Raw genomic sequence first — 23,136 nt, forward strand, 5'->3', positions numbered from 1 at the left:
CATTTATATACAGAGGACGCATTAGCATGTGGTATCATTGCATGTCAGGCATGTGAAGATGAAACTTGAATGGCTGGGGGAAAGTATAGGAATGGTATGTAAGACATCAGATGAATAGACAGGGGAGTATGAGCAACAATGTAGTGACAAAATGACAATTCAAGGGCAACTTCCATGGTGTCGGCCCATATGTGCACTGTTGCCAGTAGGGATAGTGCTGTGGGCAGATGGTGTTGCACTGAACATACTGGATGAGGCACATGGGTGCCACTATCAACTCTGCCACACACCCCCTTGACAGGCACCCAACATGAATGCTTCACACACACACCATGCACATGGATAATACACACATGCATGTGCACTCACCGGATGATGCCTCGTAATCAGGGAGATCTCCCACACCTTGGAGTTGTCCCTCGGTGACGTAGGATCCAGCTACGGACTCGTGTGGTGTGAGTTCTATTTCCTGTGCTGGGGACCCACCTCCAGTCACCAAGGTTGCGGCATGACTTGAGGCCAGCTTATCCTTTGCCCTGCGCTTAAGGTCATTCCAGCGCTTCTGGCAATCACTAGCTGTGCGCCTCACTACTCCAAGGGCACTTATTCTGTCAGCAATGGTCTGCCATTGTGCCTGGCGTCTGGCATGTGTGGTCTTGGACCCTGCAACGATGACCATTTCCCTATCATGATCTGACACATACTGAACAAGTGCATTCAGTTCGGCGTCTGTGAAGCTTGGCTTCCTTGATGGGCCGGACTGTGCAGCCGTGCCTGGGTCATCAGCCTGTGCCGGACGTGCACTCTTCCTCTTGCGCTTGGAAGGGGGTGGGGATCCAGAGTGTCCTACGCCGCTGTGGACACTAGGGGCAGGAGCCGTGGTGGACTCAGTACTGGGTGTGTGGGATTGCACACTCAGCATGGGAGTAGGTGCAGGCATTGGGGGTAGTGGGATGGGGTCAGGCCTGATCTGAGGTGCATGAACTAGGACCGACACAGTCTTGGCAGGGTGTATGAGAGGTGGGGTGGATGGAGCCACACCCTGGATACGGGGGCCAGCAGATGACCTATCTGGCATAGATGCGCGTGCCCTGATGACACCAATGTGCACCGGTGCACGTGCAGTGGACCTGCTGACCTGGATGTCAGCGATGGGATCACCCTCGGACAGGTCTGCTGCCACAATGGGCTGGTCCAACAAGGGCTGATCAGGGTTGGTATCAGCCACATGACCCTCAACTGGGGGGGGGGCATGGGTGTCCCTGACTGGTCCTCCAGACTGGGGGGGACAGGGGCACCCTGCAAGTCACAACCACGTCCCCTAGTGGATCCTCCACGGCCACCACGTGTGGCTCGGCCACCTTTGCCACCCTTACGGCTTGCACGCCTCCCAACCATGGCACTGATGTTATTGTGCGTATGGGAGTCGGTGTGCACAATTGTCCTGGGCAATTGGGTGTCAAAGGGGTTGGGTACCAGATGGTATTCGTACCCTAGTGCAGTGGCAAGGCTATATGACACCCCTGGGGAAAGATGACGGGTCACGCAACGCACAGGCACCCCAGAAAAGTTAAGGAACGTGCACAATACCCCTCCTAGACCACGTGTGCTGATGGAAAACCCTGCACTACGCTGTGGCATCCAGTAACACAATGAACGTATGCGTGTCACACGCAGCCTAGAATGACCTCTGAAGGGGTAGGCTACACACGGGGCAAGCACAGAAGTTAGATACGTGCGTGACTCACCGTCTGCCAGGTAAAAGAGCGTGAAAAATGAGCGCGTTTGGTTGGCAACACCCCCGCCAAAAGAAGATGTGTACGCTGTCTGAGGAGACAGGACAACAGTAGAAGGGGACACTGTTTGAGGGAACAGGCCCAGGTAAACCAGTACAAGAGGAAAAAGAGAAAAAGCTGTCAGAGGTAACAGGGAGTACGAACTGGAAACGCCGTGAAGTAAATCGCGTGTGAAACGACAAGAAGTACAGAATTCACCCACTCGCTCTCCACGAAAAGCACGTACAAGGAAATGGTGTTCAACACTACCTTATATACAGGCCCACACGTACAGCGTCACTTACGGCGTGTACGTGCTTGGCCCATGTTCACCAATCACACGCTTTGTCACTTCTGCGTGTGGATCCTTTTTCACCAATCACACGCTTTGACACTCCTGCGTGTAGCTCACTTTTCACCAATCACACGCTTTGTCACTCCTGCGTGTAGATCAATTTTCACCAATCACACGCTTTGTCACTCCTGCGTGTTGATCCATTTTCACCAATCACACGCTTTGACACTGCACGTGCAGGTAACTATAGACGCACATATGCTGGTGACGGGTTTTCGCGCGATTTGCTGAGTGTGGGGTTTTCACGTGCTGAATCACTCCCTATCAGGCTGTCCACGCGTCCAAACACGAAAGACCACGCTCCTGGCCAGGAGGCCGAATTACAGTCCCCCAGAGCCCTGAGCACGCTCCCACCTGCCATCTGCTGCTGCCTGACTGCCTGCTGGCCACGTGCCCCACAGTGCTGGTGGGTGGGGGTGGTGGGAGACATGGGTGGGGGCCTGGTGGAGGGTGCCCCTGGTGGATGGGGGGTGGGGGTGGTGGGAGACATGGGTGGGGGCCTGATGGCAGGTGCCCCTGCACTGCTGGGGGGTGGGGGTGGTGGGAGACATGGGTGGGGGCCTGGTGGAGGGTGCCCCTGGTGGATGGGGGTGCAGGGGGACATGATCAGGTGTGCAGGGTAGTCCCCTGTTTTGTGGGCTGCCTGCAGGGGCCGTGGAGGGTGTACAGGGTACACCTGTGAGGGCCCACCCAGCCTATTCGCGTGTGATAATTCCCACGTACCCCTGTGATACACGTACCCTGGCCAATCGCGTGTTCTACTTCACGCGTACCCCTGTAATACACGTTCCCTGGCCAATCGCGTGTTGAACTTCCCGCTACCCCTGTAATACACGCACCCTGGCTGTTCGCGTGTGATAATTCCCGCGTACCCCTGTGATACACGTTCCCTGGCCTATCGCGTGTTCTACTTCACGCGTACCCCTGTAATACACGGTCCCTGGCCAATCGCGTGTTGAACTTCCCGCTACCCCTGTTATACACGCACCCTGGCTGTTCGCGTGTGATAATTCCCGCGTACCCCTGTAATACACGTTCCCTGGCCTATCGCGTGTTCTACTTCACGCGTACCCCTGTAATACACGTACCCTGGCCAATCGCGTGTTGAACTTCCCGCTACCCCTGTAATACACGCACCCTGGCTGTTCGCGTGTGATGATTCCCGCGTACCCCTGTGATACACGTTCCCTGGCCTATCGCGTGTTCTACTTCACGCGTACCCCTGTAATACACGTTCCCTGGCTAATCGCGTGTTGAACTTCCCGCGTACCCCTGTAATACACGTACCCTGGCTAATCGCATGTTAAACTTCCCGCATACCCCTGTAATACACGTACCCTGGCTAATCGCGTGTATAACTTCACGCGTACCCCTGATATGCACGTTACCCGCTTTGCGTTCCTTGTTTGGCAGCCCTGTAAACTGGTCCAGGGTTAGCGCAGCCCTTTGCGATGATTTAGCGATTTTGATGGCTTTTCCTTGCGCGAGGGCGTTCTTGGGGGCGTTACTGGCGCTGCTGCAGGGTCGCTGCGATACTCTGCGCCACGGCTGGTTTGGGTGCCTAAAATCCATGAATACGCTGTGCGCCGGATTCGGTTTTGGCGCACGCGGCTGGCGCAGACTATCGCACGCGCACGCTGTGCGCCAGCCGCGTGCGCTACTTGTGCGCTGAATTCTATGAATTACCCTCTAAGTGTCAAGAGTACTGGCCGCTTCCGACAGCTGTGGCATTAACACAATAGCTGGCTCGCCATAATACTTATTTAAAAAAATGTTTTTATATTTCCCCTCTGGTTTTACAGAGCATAGTGTTATTATTGTATTCATTATTTACTGCATTTCTCAGATAAAGTATTGAGTAAAACAATTCTGTACTGATGATAGGACAAAAAAGGAAATACAGTAAATTCATATGCTCTCTCAGTGGGACAGTCATAGTGCTGGAGGGAGGTACAGGACAGTTGGGAATCAGCGTTTCATGAATAAAGTGTCTTGGGGCAGTACCACAGTATAGACTCTCACAGGCACATTTGTTTTTACGGTTAGAGGACCATGGACCTCATTATGAGTGTGGCGGTCCGGAAACAAGGTCGCCGGTAAGCTCACTGGTACCCTTGTTTCCAGACCGCCACACTACATGTTTGCCTGCCGGGCCACTGTACCCGACAGGTCTGACCCTGCCAGGCGCAGCAGCCCCGGTAGGCAGACTCATCACTGAAGCATTGGCACTGTTAATAACGGTGCCAATGCTGCCGTGAACCCATTCCCGGGAATGGGGACTAACATTTTCCGCAACCAGGTTCCTGGTCTGCCAGGACTTGTAATGTCCCCGTGGCACTGGGAAGCTAGGTGACGGTAAAATGTTACAAGTCTGGCAACAACCCCCCGGAAGCACCGGCAGGGTTACCGCCGGACTCATAATGATGCCCCATATGTGTCAGTATGCACAGGTCATACTGACATGTACTAAACAAACAAACACAACTTTTGCAAATTGGTCGGAAAGTCACCCCATACTGTACACAGAAACAATCTGAACTTCTCAGTGAAACTTTTGCCCCCACAGCACCAGATTTCTCAAAAGCACTGTTGTGCTGAAGCTTCCATCCCCTGACGCCTCTCCCCTCTGACACCCATTCACACTGGACAGGATTACAGCTTTCACTGTGAGGTGCCATCTAGGGCACTTGGTGGAGTGGAACTGAAATGGCTTTCTGGGAGAGGATGACATTGGCAACCTTTCAAGCACATAGACATTCATAAGCCCATGGTTTGTAAAATCGGTAGACAAGCATGTGCGTGTCTCTCTGGTTGGCAATTAATAGCTTGGCGACCAGGGCTTGAGCCTGGTGATCACCATATTAAATGGCTGAGCATCTCAGCAACTTCTTCAAAGTTTGGATCAGCTCCACCAATGGTATTTTGTTGTCTATTGTGGTCTCTACTATTTATTTATTACCTATTGATTTAATGCAGGTTATGCTTATGTGTACAGTGAACGCGCTCAGTAACCAGCGTATATAACATTTAATTTGTCAAGAGATATACATTATTTTAATACTGTTCTTATTTCTTAATATGAAATACTGTAGAGTATAGTGCAAATCCATTACTGTACTGTACATGGGACACAAATGAAATATTGTATTGCCACCCATTGTGACTGTGCTTAATGGTGTCACCATTTTTATGTAATCATTGTGGTGTAACATATACATTTTTTGGGTTTGTTTTTTGGTTAATCTTAAAAAGAAATTGGTGCAGGAGGGAGGGGAAAAGTATCGTCGGTTAATGTGCTCAGTATTTGTTGTTACTTATTTGTTTCTGTTTTCATGCATTTTTCTTCTGTTGTCACAGTACCAAGTATGCAGTAGCTGGTGAAGGCAGGATAAAAGGCATCAACCAATAAATACAGAAGCTATCTGAACATCTCAAAGAGCCCCCCTACCCTCTTCCTTCACAACACCAGCTTCTTTAAAAACTCTGTTGAGCTGAAGCAACCACTCCTCATTACCCTCCCCCTCACACCGGACTGGCTGCTGAAGGACAAGCTGGGATTAAACCTTGAGCTTCCCTTGACCACTCAATGTGTGTGTGTGTGTGTGTGTGTTACTATTCATATGATCCACGAAGGGCACTTCTATGATTTTGGAAGATGTTTTTGTTCAGTACACATGCTGAAATGTAAGCTTTCCACTTATCTAGAAGTTCATTACACGGTTGTGGAAAATGTTGGCCCCTGAGGAATGTTCAGCTTATCATCATCATCATGTTCATTTCAGATATGCGTGAACAATCCATAAACACAGTGCACAATACAGGAATATCTCTGCACTACTCCACACTGTTCCAAGAACATTTTGTGGGCATAATTATTGTCTTGGTGCTGTTTCCAAACATGTATTTTACATGAGATATGTGAATATTTGTATTGATGTATGTGTACTGTGAATCAATTGAACCAATGGTTTTGTGGATTGAAAAAGTTTTCAAATGAACTATATTTTTTATGTTATTTGTATAATCAAGTATTTGCATATATGTGCTCACGATACCATAACTAGCGGTAACGGGGGTTACTTATTTCTGGACTGTCTCCCATTTAATTTAGATAAGAGAGTGGAGAGTGACTATTATAAGAGCCTTCCCTTTTTTTTTATATCTTATTGTTTTAATTGTCAACAGATAAACAAAAGCAACAAAAGAAAAATCAGTTCAAAAACAAGCTGAAGGAATTATCATTGAAACCCAGCTCTCATGACTGCTCCTTATTAGGAGATGAGCATCAAAACCACTTCAATTCAGCACCGTAGCCATTAAGCTTTAAAAAGAGTAGATAAGCACACGTTTTAACATGTCACCATGCGCTTGGCGAAAACCTTGTACACGGGCAGTGCTTTCTATGTCCAGCACCACACTCTTGAGAGAATGGGGATGTGCTATTAGTGTTTCTTCAGGGTTAAATGGAAAAGAGAAATAAATAATCCTACAGTTACTCTCGCATTGGGACAAAGGGTGCATCATGTGCCAGCTGATCAAATGTCATTGGCAAGTACTGTATGCAATTATTGTAACTTTCCATATTGTGGAGTGCGGCTTTAGCACAATGGGCCTCATTACCCGGTAGGCGGTGAGCCATGGCGCTATTAGCGCCATGGCTCATGCCGGTAAAATACCGGCACCGCCTTGGCGGAAAGGGGATTTACCGCCCCATTCCAAGGCTGGAGGGGCGGTAAATCCCCATTCCGCCATTGCCCTTCCCCATTCCCATTTCTGCCCCATAGTGCTCTATGGGAATGGGCAAGGCGCTAATTACGGCACCGTAATTTTGCGGTGCCGTAATTAGATCCGAGGTCCCTTAGCGGGTTGGATTTTAACGCCTGCAAAAAGCAGGCGTTAAATCCCCCAACCCGCAATGGGACCTCGCAGTAAGGCAGTAGGGATTTACCGGTACCGGTATTTTATCGCCATCCGTGTAATGAGGCCCAATGAATGTGGCAGGGTTGCATATGAAGCAGGGCATGGGGTCAGGTGCAGCATGGGCATAGCTGGCACAGAATGAATGTAAAGCCTGATTCTAGCCGTTGGTCGGATGGGTTTGTGGCCTGAGGCTTGAATGCTGCTACAGTCTGGGTACACTTGGTGAGCCCACAAAATACAAGACCATAGACAACCTATTATGCACCCTCTACACTCTAGTCAAGTGGATGACGGTTCTTAAACTAATAATAAAATGTGTAACAAAAGTAATGAATGCAATAAACGCTCTAAACTGATTTTTTACCACATTTTATGCAGACTGTGTTTCATTGGAAAAAACTGTATAGCACAAAGCTATCAAATTTAACAAAGTAAGCAATGTAATTCTGTGTAAATAAATACCAACATAAAACAATGTCCATAGGTAATTCTAAAACGAAATTCGACATGTAATAAATATTTATTCATATGATGTTGCTTGATGTTGTACGCTATAAGGACACTTATAAAAGATTCAGGACACTTATAAAAGATTCCCAATGCGTTTTGAATGTTTATTTATTTTATTTGTAAAGCGCACAAAACCCAGAGGCATCGAGGCGATGTTGCAGTAACCAGTTACATGTGGCCAAATGGCAATTTATGCTTACAATGGAAAGAAGCAAAAAAGCGAGAGAGGTAAAAAGGAATGTGAGGGGCAAAAGTCGTTATCGGCATGCAGAACCTAGTATTGTTTGTGGTGGAGTAAGCAGGGGGTTGGGTCATCCATTATGAAAACAGCCAGGTTTTCAGAGCTCTTCAGAAGGCCCAGTAGGAATCTTCGGCACTCAGGGCTTGTGGTAGGGAGTTCCATTGTTTGCCTGCAATGGATGGAAAACTGGAGCCTCCCCCTTTGGAAATATATATTTCTTCGGGGGAAATTATCTACTATAGATTTGTGTAAATATTTGAAAGTGTATACTTTCAAAGAAGTAATAATCACAACAACTGTATTGTACATGCACCAAACTGTTTATAATGTTTAGAATCTCGCTTTGGCACTGGTAGTTTGAGAAAAGTGGTCCCTCCCCCCAAGTAAATAATAATAAAAAGTTGGAGACGATATAAAATCTACTGATAAATGTAGAAAATATTTAGTTGTCATACTCACTAATTGGTGAAATAAGGTCCTGTTCCCAAAATGTAATATGACTTATTGTGGTAAATGGGAAGCCATTTGCACTGGAAAAAATCCATAACTCAATTACCTGCCAAACTAGCATCACTAATGCTATTAATGTTATCACAATTCACAGTCTTTACCTTGATTAGAGACAGATGGTCTTTTAGAACCGTTGGCTAGATACATCGACAACATTGTTCAACTGTTAATTCAGAACAGCGACACACACATCAGAGATACTGCTGATTGTTTACAGATACTATGAGATGTACAATTTGATATAACACATGACATTTTAGTAACTTTTGATGTTGCAAATTCATATACTTCGATTCCTCATGTTGAAGGCCTTAAAGCCATGTAATGAATGTTATTAAGATCTAATAACTTTGGGGCTAATAAGGTTAAGACATCAATGTGATGCTGGGAATTGTTTGGAGGGACAACGCCTCCTCGTCCTTGTCCCACTACTTACCTGTTGGTTTTTTTATGTGTGTTTTTCTGCCACAGGAGTCCAGAGAGGGCAACTCTTCATTTTTATTATTGGTGAACAAGACCCATGGGAAACCCCAATGGCATACATGGGTACAGGTTTACCTTGATACCCCTAGTGTGTGTTTTTGTGCACCTGTGGTTTGCCTATAGAACCAGCCTGCATCACCTCCTTTGAGTGTCAGCCTTGGTTGTTTGTCCACTACTAACATTTGGAGACTTGGCTGGGGTGCCTCTGTGTCTCTACCCAAACCATATAGTGGGTATTAGCACAGACACCCCTTCCAGTCTTACAATCATCATTTTTGGTCTATGTCACAACATTTTCACAGCAAATCAGACAAATGTGTTATATAGTTAAGAAGAACTGGACCTTTTGGAATTCGATCCAGCTTTCAAAGTGTTATCTATGAATCTACTGACTTTTGTCTATCGGAAGAGCCAATCTATTAGAGACGGAAATCCTAACAGTTATGCAGGGCAAATTACCTTGTAATAATTGTCAAAATTGTAATAACATTCTGTTGGGTAATACTGTACATCGGCCAGAAGATCACATTAAGTCATACCTCTACATGTGATACAACTAATGTTGTTTATGGCATTAAGTGCCCTTGCAGGTTTTATTATGTTGGAATGACTACCAGGAAAGCTAAGGTCCTTGGTGAACATTATTCAAATATTAAAACTAAGCACATCATATCCCCAGTAGCAGAACACTTTCTCACATTTGGATATAACATTTCCTAGCAGGGATGAAAAATTAAATGTATGTTAGAAAAGAGATAACTATTTTGGATTAAGACATTGCAGTCATTGAAACCAAGAGGTATGAATCCAGACTATGATGTATCAAGCTTTATTTGAAAATTTTGAGCTATTACATTAATCAGAGATTGACAGATTCTGTATGGTACATATGTTTGAGTATTTGTTTTACTCTAATTCAGATGACGAAGAGCATTTAATGATTACAGTTTCATTAAATCTTACTAGATAACAGGTTATATCACAGCAATTTCACATGTTTCTACCAGCTTATAGTAAAAATTGTTTTAAATACCTCTAGGGTTACATGATGATACTGTTCTGTGTATATAATCATACACTTGCATCCTTTATATAGGCGTAACAATAAGGTAGTAGAGGTGAAATACTACACACAATGTCAGCAGTCAGTACTGATGTTATCTAATTATTCAGTATGTAGTGATAAATACTCTCTTGCTACCTCTCTCGTGTACCTTATAGTGAACATTCATGAAAGCTTGTGTAATTTCCCCAATCAGATGTTTGCAATATTTTAGCGATTCTATTTTGAATTCAATGGACATTAGTCATGACTGGAATATTTCATTCAGTGATCTACTGATTCCTCCGCAAACATATATGTCTGTAAAACAGTTTAGTTAAGGGAATGATGAACATAACCTCTTTTATAGACATATTTTGAAAGGAGATGTCTCTTGATCAAGTTATTGTGATATTCTTTTGTTTAAATGTTAAATAGACATGTTTGTTTACATATTAGTGATGCATGGTGTGTATTGATTGTGACACTACTATTTACAACCTTTTTTAAGATGGCACCCATGTAACACCACAAATGAGATGTGGATTAATAGTCCATTTTCTATGTTCATGCACCCGTTTTCACACATTCAGATTAGTCATCTGGAAGAAGGAGATATTAGCTGTGTCTCTCTCTCTCTAATCAAGGCAAATACTGTGAATTGTGATAACATTACTTAAAAGCATCATCGATCCTAGATCAGCTAGCAATTGGATTATGGATATTTTCCAGGCCAACTGGCTTCCTATTACAACAAGAAGTCATATTAAATGTTTGCAATAGGACCTGATTTACCCAATTAGTGAGTATGGCAACTAATTATTATCGGACATCTGAAAGTCTGTGGATCAAACTCTTTCACTCCAAACTGCCAGGGGTACAAGTGGCAGTTGCTAAATTAATCACTTTGCTAAAACTGGATGAGTGACAAATAATGTGCAATATGATAAAATACTGCTAAAACAGTAGTAATAGAAGATATGAGTCGAGCTTAAAGATGATACAATCTGAGCATGCATACATTCATGGTGAAATTGAAGTCACAGGAAAAGAAGTCATGATTTTGATGATCCATGCATAAGGAGAATCTAATATTGGCATCACATTAGAAGTGTGAACTATTGAATGATAGCATCTTATTCTATTTAATACCCTTTGAAATATTTTATATTGTTGTATTTCTTTTCTTTTATGCATTCTCTCTTTCCTTTTTTTCTTTTCGTATATATTGCTGTATTGCATAATTTTATGTATCTTCCTTCTCTTCTACAATATGAAATTAATGCTCAAATATAATGAAATTCTTGAAGATAACTCAAACCTATGAATGTAAAATTATATAACATTGTGTTTCTATTTCTTTATATTCTATAATAATTATTGAAAGGTTGCTTTTCATTCAAATCAATAAAAAAAATTATCTACATGTATCAGTATGTTTTATATTGTCAACTACTTCTTAATATTTACTTAATAGGATAACCACTTTCCTCAAATTACCAGTGTTAGAGCAAGATCGTAAATGTTATGAACACGTTAGTGCCATTACAGTACAGTTGTGATAATTACTTCTTTGAAAGTATACACTTTAGAATATTTACACAAATCTATATTAATTTTAGGAATTACACACAGGATCCTTCCCCCTGAAGAAGAATATATTTATATTCGAAATGCACTGGGCAACCTTTATAAGTCCTTATGGTGTACAACATCATGGAACATAAGATGAAGACACATTTATTGCAAGTTGAGTTTATTTTTGGAATTACCTGCGGAAATTGTTTTATGTTGGTATTTGTGTAAGCACACAAGAATGACATTGCTCAGTTTGTTAAATTTGATACACTTGTGATATAAAGATTGTTCCCAATGAAACAAACAGTTTGCCGGAAATTAATCTGTGTGTACAAAATCCGTTTATAGTTTACATTCAACACTTGTGTTAGTAATACCATCATTAGTTAAAAAACAGTCAGCAACTTGATCAGAGTGCAGCGCGTACCTAATAGGTTGTCTGTTGTGTTTGCATCGTTTCTTGTTCAAAAGGTTCCTCAGCTAGGCATACCTTCTCATGCTCTAGCACTGTCATCTTTCATGAATATATTTCGATATATTTGAAGTTTGTGTTTAAACAATACTCATATATTTACACTCGAGAGCCCAGTTTTCAATAATATGCACTCGGTTTGCACCTGTGTCAGGCATCTGACTTCAGAAAGGATGTGGGAGTAGCCAAAAGAGGGAAGACAGTTACAATCTGGGTCCATATGTAAACCCTTTGGTCCTGTGTCTGGCTGCAGGGGGGATTTGGAATCTTGATGCCATCTGGGAGACACTGGGGAACATCGGACGCCGATTTCGGCTGCAGATAAATTGTGTGTGTGTGTGTTGGGGGAAAGCTGTGATGACTTGGTAACTCTAGAGAGTGTGTGTGACATAGTTCTGGCTGAGGGCAGGCTGCATTTGCAGACAAAAGGCCGAATTCACAGAGCATTTTCCAATGGGGTTTTGCCATTATAAAACGATTCTTTGGATTAGGCCCAAAATAATTCTGGTACAGTCTTATAAGGCTGTTACTATCTGGTTACAATTCTGGTGCTAGCTCTCTATCTCCCTTTATCCTTCTTACTTTCTTTCTTTCTTTCTCTCACTCTCGTTCTCACCCTATCACTCTGTATCTCTCTACAGCTGACTACCAGCCACATTCTCTATGTCAGGCCAGCTTCAAAATATCAGCGTTGAAGTACATTGTGTTACAGTACACATATGCGCATGCAGTGATTAATATATCATCCAAGAACTGGAGCTCGACCTGCGAGAATACTCTCCACCCTTCCGCCGACATAGAATAGTGCAGCACTGAACTTCAGATGGGCCTCATTACAAGCATGGCGGTCCGGGAACTACGGTACTGGTAAGCATGCCGGTACCGTAGCTCCCAGACCGCCATACTATGGGCTGTGCTCGCGGGCGCCTGTCAGAGCGGCACCCGCGAGCACAGCACGTTGGATGCACCGGCACCACTCTGAATGGTGCCGGTGCATCCGACATCCCATTCCCATTCAGCCCTATGGGGCCGAATGGGGATGGGGAGTCCCTTATTACTGGCACCTGCAAATGGGCGATTACAGGGTCCGACAAACTCAGCATGACCCGGTAATTGCCCATTTGCGGGTGCCGGTAAAAAAGACACGGCTACCGCCAGCCTCGTAATGAGGTCTAATATTATATAAATTGCACATGGTGATTTTTTTGCTGCAGGATGCACGCTTTGGTGAAACGACAGGATTCATGAGGTCCATTGCTCAGTATCAAATGCAGGCCCACTACGTTAGCAGGTGTGCATTGCGCAACGCTGATCCTTCCTTTACATGAGAGTGTGCCCATGCAAATGGGGAAATGTGACTCTCCACGTGCAATGTTCTCATTAACAAACCACGCACTTGGGCAATCAAGACGTGTGTATTTGGCGGGGAGGACCGGTGTATATACACACAATTCACACTTCAACATTCTCCTTCGAACGGGAACCGAATGTGCAGGGAAAGCAGATACAGATGTAGGAGATGTGATGTGACTGGATTCCAAGGAGAACTTGAATTTTATCTCCGGCTGTGCCGTCATCTTCAGCGACGGTGAATGCTGTTTGCAGCATAGCATGGATGCTGCCCCATTGCCGAGCACTGCAGGCATGCTTTATTTTCTTGTAATAATGAGTTGTGCGCTTTGGGCTGTACCTGGCACTAGTCTGTCTTTGCTGCGTCAGATATAGCCTGTGGGAATATTCCAATTAGCCTGAGGTACTGTGCGCCATAATACTCAGCTCTCTCTCTCTCTCTCTCACTCTCTCTCTCTCTCACTCTCTCTCTGTCTTTCGCCCTCTCTGTATCTCTCTGTGTCTGTGTTTATATTTGTTTCTTCGATATAATATTGCCTTTCCGGTTATGTGATATATATGGAATGCATGGAGCCCTTTATCTCTCTGGCTGTAGCCTCAGGGCCTCCATAGCTAAGTCCCCGTGGCCCTGTTTTTGTAATGGTGTCTTTCTGGCTATGTGCCTATGCAGCTGTAACCTCTCTATCTAAATCATCTTCTTGCTCTCACTGTGTCTGCTTGCCTTTGACTCTCCAAATGTTTAGGCATCACACATTTTCGCTGTGAACCACTCACCCACCCACTATCTCCTCAGTTTATCACTTGACCCTGCCTCGTTCTCTCCTCTGTATTATTCAGTTCTCTGCACCATCCTTCCCCTGAAGCGGCCACACATATACCTTACCCTCTGTGTCACCCTCCACCTGTGGCAATGCCATAGAATAATACAGTGAGGAGGAATGATAGCTCAGGGGCAACACTTTTGGAAGCAAGACAACGCAGCGCGACACAGGTTTGAATCGTGTTCCCGCGCTTAGAAACCACTCATTGATATTGAGTGCGTTATAAATGAACAATTAAATAAATTGCTGACCTTAAGGGTGCAAGCTCTAGCCTTATAAGCCATTTTTATTTTTGTTCTGACGGTATACCCATCCACAAAAGGTTTCTACAGTTTAGTGGTAAGGTCACCACTGTTATTTTAGTCATAGTGGTTTTGTTCCTAACAACATATTGCTGCTCAATACTGGTGATTTATTATTATGACCAGATACTCAACAAGGGTAGAATGGACACACTGCCATTTACAGCACTGCAAATTGTTTGAGTGTTTTGCAGCAGACCATGTCTCTGATGTAGACTACACAAATGTGTAACACGTTTGCGGAGTGGAGTCGTATTAGGCAGTGTGTCATGCAGCCTCCTTGTATTATTGAGAAACGTTCCAAAGGGAAGACAGCACAGCTTTGAAAGGAGACATGAGACACAAGCTTCAATTATCGTGCACACTCGGCAAGTGATGTACGGATCCCAAGTAGACAAGTAATGCTGTGCTTGGAGGCGTGGATCCACATCTTTCAGAGCTAAACAATAGATTGTCTGAACTACCCCACTCTAGAAGAGCAAGCATTGCAACAATCAGAGGACAAGCATTGCAACAATCGGAGGACAAGCATGGCAACAACCGGAGGTCGCTTGAAAAACTGACAGATGGAAATGCTAGAAAAGGTAGTTCCATCAAACAGCAGCATGAACCCGTCAAAAGAGATATATTCTTACTAGCAACCAATACTGTATCTTGTAGTGGATATGACAGCATTTTACGAAGCGTGAACAGCTGAATCTACTGATGGTGGAAAGGAACAAAGCGTTCTCTGCCATGCAATCCCCTGGCCCGGTGCTTTGGCAGACCAGTACAAGAAGACACTGCATTTCAACAGAAGAAAGTTCAGAAAAAACAGACCTGAATGACAAAAAGTGCAATGCACCTGCCGAACAAATCATATAATTGCCTACCCTACCCTACTCTTATTGTGCGCGAGCAGTGTACAACCATCGGCTCTCCAGATGTTTTGGTCTTACAACTTCCACGATCCCCCACTATTGGCTATGCTGGCTGGGGGTAATGGGGATTTTCGTCCAAGATATATGGAGAGTCAAAGGTCACACACCCTTGTACATACATTGATTCCGGCTTAACTGAATACACTAAAAACAGTGTCTGTGATAAAATTGGTAAATTACACTGCAACCACTCTCTTTGCCCCAGGTCAATACTTACTGGAAAAACACGTTTTTACACTTTACACTGCTGCTTAATTCAGGTAACTAGTTTTAGATGCTACAATACGTTTTGCTTTAAATTGCTAAAAGATGCTGCTGATTGATATGCCATAGCAAAGTTTCCAAGTATAAATGCATCAATCTGAAACGAGGCAGTCTATAGATAAGCGACTGCATGATATTGTCATAGTTGAAGAGTTTCAACAAAGCATAGCCTTTGTAAGAAGATTCAATTCAACACTACAGCTAAGTCAATGCCTAGTCTGAGATACTGAATGGAAACCCTTATTGATATATCTTTATGTCCAGTTCATGAGTTCTGGATGACTACCCCTATATAACACCCCTCTCTTAGAATCCCCCTGACCCCACTGAGCCAAGAAGTAGTTCTGTTTTGCAAGTTTAAAAGGTTTATTTGAGAAATAAGACAAAATATAGATACCACGCTTTAATAATAAATTAATAATCGATATCGCCCTTATAAATATAACGTTAATCAACAATGGGTAATCTGACACTAGCACACTTCTTTATAATCAATGAGGAGTTAGTATAGGAGATGAGGTAGCACACTTGTGAATAGGAACAGAAGAATAAAGGGGTAGAGAATGCTTTATACGGTTCAAGGAAATGCAAGTTGGAATAAACGCAGTACAGAAATAACTTGATATGACTTCAACAAAACAAGCAATCACTTTTCTTTGACAATTCACCCCCCTTCTTGCAATGTAAGGAGATGAAGAGGAGAGCACACAGTTCTTAGACATGCAATCAAATATAATTCAGTTCAATTCCCCCCCCCTGCAACTTAGAGAAATCAGGTATGAGTTTTAAAACACCGGCCCAAGTGCTTGAATGTGGTGGCAAGGAAGTGAAAAATATGCCGAAAATGGTTTTAATTCCCTTTAGGAAGTTCAGGGTGAGTGAGAGATACTTGGGATGAGTTCAGGCTCACTTTAGCAATGATTCAGAGATGGTGATTAAGAGGCAAATTAATTTTTAGCAAGGAAAGAAATGACTGCTGATGGTTACACGTGGCTGTATTTTTAACCAAATCGCAAATCGTGGTAAAATTCGTGAGTGCGTGAATCGTGATTGTGGGAAAAATATAAGGACTAGGAGGTCGGTTCTAGGCTTGTTGGAGAGCTTAGATTCTAAGCTTTCAGAGGAAAGTCAAACCAAGTTCGTAGTCCAAGCGGTTCCAGAGATATGAACGCTTTTGTAAAGGTCGTTTTTCGGATTTAAAGTAAACTCAAAATGACAGGTGACAGCTTTGCAGCTGCAGAATTGACAAATGACAATGGTGCAGCTTTACAAATGACAAGTGACAACTTCTAGGAGGCAGTTCTGGTTAGATTAAAATAGTTTGGATTAGATTATTTTAAACTAAGAGCTTATTTCTGTCACAAACTGACCTAAGTACTCACAATATATTTTGGAAGGACTGGACCTCGTCACGGATCTGATCAATCAGGCTAGCGGCACTTCACAGCGATCTGGTCTCTGGGTCTGCGGTTCTGCATGGTCTGGTCTGGTCTGGCACTGGTCTGGTCTGTCCGGATACAGCGGTCTCTGCACGGATCCTGGACCTCTGCACTGGTCCTGGCAAAAGTTCTTGGCAAGGGATTCAAGCAGCTCGCCCGGCTGTGAGTAGCTTGCAATGATTTGAGGCCTGCTGCAGAGAACTCAGCTTGTGGTTTTAGGCCTCTGATTTAGGTTCTAAAGTATAAGTTCTAGGTTCTGGAGTATGTAGCTGGAGTCAGTCTGGAACTGGTATCTTCTGGATGTTGTGTGGTCCGGCAAAACGCTCCGCAGCAACTGGATTTGAATGTCCTCTCTAGCTTCCAGTGGCTCTTTTTATGTGTTTTGAAAATGGGTGTGTGCCTGGGCCTAGCTAAGCCTGCCCCTCTCTACTTGTCATTGGCCCAATTCTCCCCTCTCCCATGATTGGGGGAAGGAAATGTGAGTCAGAGTGATGCTGTAGGTTTTATGGGTCAGAGGATCTTCCCCTGGTCAGTTTGCCCACAAATCTATATTTGATTCAATTACATCCTTCCCAGATATACAATTTGTTGAAATTACATGTGCACATTATATATTCCTTATGGTCCATGCTTGTCCGCCTCTGATCTTCCTGGGGGCTTGCATTAAAAAATGACAACATTTCGTGCTTTTTAACTGGTTTTGCAATATCGGACATTTACCCAAATTTACACACATGTGCGCAAGCAGTATGGACATTAATTGATGAAGTGTCAGATTTTTAACATGCAGATATTTGGAGTGAGACCCTATTTTCCGCTAGCAGCCCCCCAGAATACACCACAGGGTCCTAACACATCTCAAAATGTTCACAGAAAAATCACAAAAATAATGAGATTACTTATATAATTCTGACAAGTTCGCACTTTGAGTTATCTATCTTGTTAAAATTATGCCTTGGTCAAAAAGGGGTGTGGCTTCCCACATCACAGGGTGAAATAACTGGTTTATCCACTTCCCCCAAGCTCAGCTGCTAGCAGAGGCACTGCCCCTCCCAGTTTCCCCTAAGAGGAAGCCACTTTACGGCCCCCCAATATAACATTTGCCTGAGTCCAGGACAGGCCTTTGTTCAACTCCCTGTAGTCCCCAGCTGCTCCATCCCTAATCTAATCAACAGGGCCATGTGACCTCAGGATGCAGCCAGGCCTGGCAGCCAGGCCTGGGAACACAGCTGTTGATCCAGTATCAACTCCTGTCGGGGGTAGTTGTCAGGCAGAATTCAGTTTCATTAAGCCAGGTTTCAGCTAAATGTCACTTTTTGTTCCCAGTTTTCTACATTCAAATCAAACTGATCATTTTTACATATACATTAAATAATTACTTCCTTCAAGTCATTTCAGAAAATAGTTTTACATTGTATCCACCTCTTAGCAAGTCTTTCCTTGGTCTGGTTTTGTTTCATTTGTTCAGTTTTACACAAACGTCTGGTGGTTTTAAAACGCCGGCTTTCTGATAGCTGGTGGAGAGCTGGTAATGCAACCATTTTTGGGATTAAGAAAATGAATTCCCCACAAGAAGGTTGTATCTTTGGAGTGGTCTCGTGCCAACTGCGCAGTTCTCCTATTCTGGCGTGAATGTGGGCGGCGATAGCTCATCCCCACATCCACCCAGTCTATTGATTTAGTTTGTTCTGGGATAGAATAATGGGCAGCGACAGCTCATCCCCACGTCTACCCAGTCTATTGATTCAACATGGGTCAAAACCCATGACAAATCCCCCCGCTCGACTGCGCTTTGATTCAAGTCGAGGGGAAGTCAGGTGCAAAGGAGGTTTTGAGCCCTTGCGCTGTTATGTCCCTGTTATCTTCTTCCAATCCTGTAGGTGGCACAGTTCAGCATCTTTTCCTCCCTCCAGTCGATCAATCAGTTCTCCTTGCTGGTCCTGATGGGAGGATTGGGCGGTACACTGGGCCCCTCGGGTCTCGGCTCCCGGTCATCCTCCTTGGTCAGTCTCCAGGTTTTCTTTCTCCTAGGACGACAAAGGAAAAGCGGCAATACCTATTGGTAGACATTTTTCCACCACTATTAATGGTGTGGCAGACATATACATTTTATACTTTAACATACCTAACATTTTACTTTTGAGATACAAGTTATCATTCAAAGACAGTGGCTTACAAGAGTATAATATTTTAGAGACTATATGTGGGATATTTTAGGGTTGGAACTGAATTAATCTGGAGTGGTCCCCTCTGGTATTGCAGAGGACTCCTCCAGTTGCTGCAGAGTGTGCCTGGGATGGCAACACTTTAGCTGATTTATATGTACCCACTTGTCTTCCCCCTCTGCCAAACCGCCTTTGGGGATGCGGATCTTGTAGGCCACAGGGGAGATCTTGTCTATAATTTCAAACGGTCCCTTCCATGTAGGCAAACATTTTCTCTGTTTGGCCTAGTTTCTTTGGAAATTGTATAGATAGACACGATCACCCACCTTATATTCCTTTCGGGTAGTTTTTAAATCATAGTGGGTCTTCATGCTCTCGGCTGATCTTTCTAGATTCCGCTGAGCATAGGCAAAAGCATGCTGAAGGTGTTTCCTTAAATTCTCCACATACTCATGAGTTGTGGAGGCATTTATCAACGTTTGCTCTTGGGTTCTGTAGAGTAAATGCTGGGGAAGCACCATCTTGCGTCCAGTCATCAACTCAAATGGCGACATTTTGGTTGCAGATGAAGGGGTAGATCTGATGGCCATTAGGACCAGAGGTAGTCGGATATCCCAACTTGGCCCAGAATCTGCCACAAACTTTTTTAAGATGCTCACAATGGTTCGGTTGTATCTCTCTACTGCCCCAGAAGAAGCTGGCCGGTAAGCAATATGTAGCTTTCTTTTGACCCCCAGTATCTGCCACATCTTTGTCATTACTTCACTGGTGAAGTGGCTACCTCTGCCTGACTCAATCCTTTGAGGTAGACCAAAACGGGAAAAGATGTGGTTAATCATCAGGGCAGCTGCTGTTTCTGCCTTGCAGTTTGGGGTTGGGAGACATTCCACCCACTTGGTAAACAAGCATGTAACGGTCAACATGTACTTGTTTCCTCTAGACGAGCGAATCACAGGGCCTACAAAGTCGATTTGCAAATCTTACCATGGCAGTGTCATCCCCCTCTTTTGGAGAGGCGCACGCTGTGTGAGGGATGATGGCTGAAATTGTGCACACACAAGACACCCCTTCAAGTATTGGTCGAGGTCCTGCCCCATGTGTGGCCAGTATGCAACCTCTCTTAAGATTTCCAGTGTTGTGTTAAACCCCCTATGACCGGCGGTGGCCGCATCATGGGCGTGACTTAACATCAGGCTTTGGAATGAGGTAGGAACCACCCACTGACCATGGCCAGCTTCGGATTTCCTTACCAACAAACCGTCTTGGATTCGGAACATTTTTGGACATTTCATCAACACTCTTAGGTCCTCTTTCCCAATGTAATCGGTATCCGTCATGGGAAAGTTCTCAGGGTCCTCAAGGTGTTGGTAAAACTTACCAATAATTGGATCCCCTTCTGAGCTGTAATTAAATCAGCATCAGGGGTCTCCTTACTCCATTGTGCAGTTGAAAGATCATTGTGAGCACTTGTCTGGGACCTAGTGATAGCGGTGACCTGGATTTCCCCCAACAGGGACTCTATTTCGATTAGATCCCCTTGGATGGCCCCGGTTTTGGCCAGCTGATCAGCTAAGTCATTTCCAGTTTTGTCTGGTCCCTCTACTTTGGAATGACCCTTGATCTTCTTCCAGTAGATGGTCATCCCATTCGAGGTGACCAGATCATCAATGTTTTGGATTAACTTCCCATGTTTCAGGGGTTTGTTATTAGCGCATAACATGCCTCTGGTTTTCCAGTTGACCAGGTGCTCCACGAACCCGTTCCGTACATAATCCGAATCTGTGATTATGACCAGTTCGTGGAGTTGATGCTGGACAGCAGTGAGGATGGCCTGCATTGACAGAATCCAGGAAGTAATTCGGGAATTACTCACATTTCCGGCCTGGATTCTGTCACTTTGGAGATATTGCAGAGGCTGGTGTGGAGTCTCCACTATGATGTGTTCCCCCTGTATAAACGGGCAGTAATTCTTCAATGCCCACACCGTTGCCAGGAGTGCCTTCTCACAATCGTTGAATTTTTCCTCCACAGAGGATAAAGTTTTGCTCACATAGGAGATTACTTTATTGACCTTGTCATGCTTTTGGTATAATACTGCCGTCAAGCACGTATTAGAGAACCCCGTCTCCAGGAAGAACTCCTTGTTTCTGACAGGGTAAGCTAGGCAGGGCGCTTGTGAGAGGCTTCTTTTGAGTTGTCTTACTGCCTCGGATTGTTCTGGACCCCATTCCCACTTGACCCCCCCTTCAAGAGATGAATCAGGGGTCTAGTGATCACTGCGTAGGCTTCAATGAACTTTCTGCTGTAATTAGTCAGTCCAATGAGGCTCCTTAGTTCCTGCAGAGTGGTGGGGTCTTTCAGTTTCTGGAGTGCTTCCACTTTCTTTTCTTGGGGACAGAGACCCTGAGGAGTAATCTCATGCCCCAAGAAATTAACACGGGTTTTACACCACTGTGCTTTCCGAAAGGAAAGTTTTGCTCCGGCGGCCCTCAACTGTGTCAGAACATAACGGATCTCCGCTATGTGTTCCTCCACAGATGAACTTTTGATGAGGACATCATCTACATAAGCCAGGTTACCCCTTGCACCCAGGTCGGGCATGGCCTTGTGTAGGAAAATTTGAATTCATTACCGGAGTTGAGGTATCCGAAGGGAGTCCGGGTCCATGTGTACTGCTGGCCCCCAAAGGTAAAAGCCAGCTTATATTGGTCCTCCCTACTGACAGGCACAGTCCAGTATCCATTGGTCAGGTCTATTGCAGTGAATACCTGTGACCCCTGGATCTGGGCCAGCCCTTGGTCAATGTAGGGCAGAGGCCATCGGGAAGTATGGACCCGTTTGTTGAGCTCCCTGAGGTCGGCGCAGAGTCTCCACTGGCCGTTTGGCTTCAATATTCCCAGCACCGGGTTATTGAAGTTGCTGTGAACTGGACGGATTATTCCCCGGGACTCCAGGTTCTTAATTACTTCAGTAAGGGACTCCATGGATGCGAGAGGCAAGCGATATTTCTTCACAAACACTGGAGTCATTCCAGGGTCCGTGGGAATTGTTGTGGTGTGGATGTCGGTGCGGCCACAGTCATATGAGTCTACCGCAAAGAGTTCTTGGAAATCCAAGAAAACTTGTTTCAACTTTTGCTTTTGTTCCAGAGTCACACAAGCATCAGCTAGGTTGTCTCTCTCTTCCACCATCTGCCTGAAGCCTGGAAAGACTTCTGGTTTGGCTATCTCAGGGGCCTCCTCCAGCTGGGTGGAGAAGTCCCTGGTCAGAGTGCTGATTTGGACTGGAGGCCTCAGGTGGGAAAGGCAACCCTCATGGACCTGGAAAATCACCTCATCCCTCATGAAGTCACAAGTCACATCTTCCTTACCGTAAGGGCAGGAAGTGTACACCAGGAAGTTCCCCCCATGCCGGGTAACAATCCTGTCTGGTGTTGTATTGTCATCACTGTCACTGTCAAAACAGTCCTTGGGGATTGGTCCTAACAGTTCATTTCCTAAATCGATGGAAAAATGACGGTCATCAACCGCCACTCCAATAATGGTGCCTGCGGCTAGAGTAATACTCTTTAAGTCGCTGTTATCCACCTCTACTAGAATGGTGTCATGTTCTATGTTGACTAATGCAGTTGGGTTTACCCCCAACCCTTGCTGTTGTGTTTTACAAACTTCATTGACCTTTGAACACTGAAGAAAAAAACTGAGCACAGAGCAATTCAGTGTATAGCAAACCTACTTGGGATGGCTATTTGTGAAAAGTAATGATGATTATTGAGGATTTTGTATTATGAAATAATTGAAAACATCAAGCTGCTGCATAGATAGCTTCTAAGCGCGGTAGGATTTACATGCCAATCAGAATACTGCAGTGGATTTATACATTATAATACCCAAGTCACTAGATGAAAGGGCAAAATATGGTAATAATTGTTAAAGACACAATTGTCATTTACAAAGTATATTGAAAAATCATCATTTAAAAATGAGAAT

This window comes from Ambystoma mexicanum, chromosome 4p, assembly GCF_040938575.1.
Source record: "Ambystoma mexicanum isolate Mex_15411 chromosome 4p, UKY_AmexF1_1, whole genome shotgun sequence".
NCBI classification, from domain to species: domain Eukaryota; kingdom Metazoa; phylum Chordata; class Amphibia; order Caudata; family Ambystomatidae; genus Ambystoma; species Ambystoma mexicanum.